Genomic DNA, 2,487 nt, shown 5'->3' with positions numbered 1-2,487 from the left:
CTCAGGAATTCTGGGAGTTGAAGTCCACGAGTCATAAAAGAGCCCAGGTTGCCTACCCCTGGCCTAGGGTCTCCTGCTCAAGCAGGGGGTTGGACTAGAAGACCTCCAAGGTCCCTTCCCACTCTGTTATTCTATATTATAGTTCAGGGGTAGGCAACCTTGGCTCTTTTATGACTCGTGGACTTCAACTCCCAGAATTCCTGAGCCAGCCTGGCTCAGCTTGGAAATCTCTCCCTTTCCCCTCAGCATGGCTGGCTCAGGAATTCTGGGAGTTGAAGTCCACGCGTCATAAAAGAGCCAAGGTTGCCTACCCCTGGTCTAGAGGGATAGAGGTGGGTGGCAGATGTTTCCATTGTCTTCTCCAGTGGTGGGACCTCAAGTGGAGTCCCAGGTCTTCTTCTGGCAGCATCCGTGGAGGAGCTTTCAGAGATGTAGGAAGGGGTCCAGAAGACGGTGAGGAGAAGACAGAAAGTCCTCAGAAGGGCTGAGCCTGGAGAAGAGAAGATGTAGGAGACCTCTCTTCAAAAGATCTCAAGATCTTCAAGACTTCTTCGATGTCCTTCCAGAGAGAAGGACACGGGAGGAGGATTTGAAGACCCACGAAGGTGGATTCCCACAAAACGTCAGGACAGGCTGTCCTGGATGGAGAAGAGGAGAAAAGAGTCAAGGAGACCATCCCTTCTCTGAATTCATTCAAGCATCTCTTTGGGGATGCTTGCATTTGGGCAGCGGGGTGGGGGTGGACTGGATGACCTTGGTGGTGCCTTCCAACTCTTAAGGTTCCAAGTCGGGTTTTTCAGTGCAGTTGGATGCAGCAACGGTTGTAAGGGTGAGGATTGGTTGTAAGTGCGAGGACCTGCCATAAGTCACTTTTTTCAGTGCCGTTGTAACTCCGAAATGGTCGCTAAACGAGTGTTTGTAAGTCGAGGACTATTTTTTTTCCTATCAAACAGCGACTGTCAAATGTTTTTTTTCCCCCAGCCTTCATTCTGATAAATTATTTTTTTTTCCAACCAGGACATCTTCAAAAAGCCTTTTTTTTGGGGTGGGTGGGGGGAGAGAAATCAGTTGCCTCTTTGCTCCGAATGTCGCAATCCACCTTGTATTCCCCCCCCAACACACACACACACACACACACACACTCTGTTCTTCTTTTTCTGGTCTTTTTTTTCTCTCTTTGTTTTCTTTTTCTGAATCGCCCGGCCTGGCACGCTCCGATTTCCGCAGGCTGTGTAAACCCTTTGTGTGCCTAAATCCTTAGCCTGCGGGCACGAAGCACACAAGAGACGGTTGCACAATCCCACATTGTCGCGCTTCAAAAAAAAAAAAAAAGAAGGCTTAAGACTCGTGGGGGAAGGGGATGGATGCCTGGGCTTTGGGGCAACAGCCGCACCCACAAAATTTGGGAAGCGAAAAGAGTTTTGGGGTTTTTTCTTTCCCTTTTGTTCTTGCAATTCCAGGGGGGACTCCCCTGATTTTTTGGGGGGGGGGGGGGGAGGAAGGAGTGTCCGACAACCTTGGCCCGGGGCTGTGTTTTCCCAGCTGCCGGCCACCTTCCCGCCCACGGGCACCTCCTGCCAAGGGACCTTATCTGGACAGGGTGCCCGGGGGGGTGGATTGACGCGTTCCTGCCAGCCCTTTTGTGTGGGGGGCTGGTCCGGGACGGGCATCCATGTGCAAACAGACACGGCGTTCCCTGAAAGGGCCGGCGGGCACAAGCAGCCCCGTGGGCAGAGGGGGGGGGACGGTGTGGGGGCCAGGGGCTTTCCAAGGGCTTGGCATCCCCTGGCAGAGTGGGGGGGGGGCATCGTAAGGTATGTGGCAGTGTTTTTTTTTTTTATGGGCAGGTTTGGAAGCTTATGGAGTAGTCGCCGTGCTGAGATAAAGGGCTGGTGGATTTCCTCTGCCTCTTCTTCCTCCCTTTTCTTCTTTCTTCTGCCACTCCCTCCTTCTTCTGCGTTTCCTTCCCCCCCCCCTATTTCTTCAGCTCCACCAGCCCTACTCCTCTTCCTCCAGGAGCATCCAGTCTCCTCCTCCTGCTCCTGCTCCTGCTCCTTCGCCACCAGCATTCCTTCTCCTCCTCCGTTTCCTTCCCTTCTTCCTTCTGGTTTTCCTTCTCCTCTTCCTTCTCCTCTTCCTCGTATTCCTTTTCCTTCTCCTCTACCTTCTCTTTTACCTTCTGCTCCTTAATTTCTCCTTCCTTCCTTCCTCCCTCCCTCCCTCCCTTTTTCTTCCTTGTTCCTATTTCCATCTCCCTCCCTCCCTTCCTTTCTTCCTTCCTCCCTTCCTCCCTCCCTTTCTTTCTTCTTTGTTCCTATTTCATTCCTTCCTCCAAACCTCCTTCCTTCCTTCCTTCCCTTCTCCCTCCCTCCCTCCCTCATTCCTTCTTTTCTTCTTCTTCCCTCTTTCCTTCCCTCTTCCCTCTCCCTCCCTCCCTCATTCCTTCTTTTCTTCTTCTTCCCTCTTTCCTTCCCTCCTCCCTCCCTC

Source organism: Protobothrops mucrosquamatus, unplaced genomic scaffold, assembly GCF_001527695.2.
Source record: "Protobothrops mucrosquamatus isolate PMUCROS unplaced genomic scaffold, P.Mucros_1.0 scaffold7722, whole genome shotgun sequence".
Classification (NCBI taxonomy): domain Eukaryota; kingdom Metazoa; phylum Chordata; class Lepidosauria; order Squamata; family Viperidae; genus Protobothrops; species Protobothrops mucrosquamatus.
The sequence above is the reverse complement of the archived record's forward strand: the minus strand, read 5'-3'. Positions refer to the sequence as shown.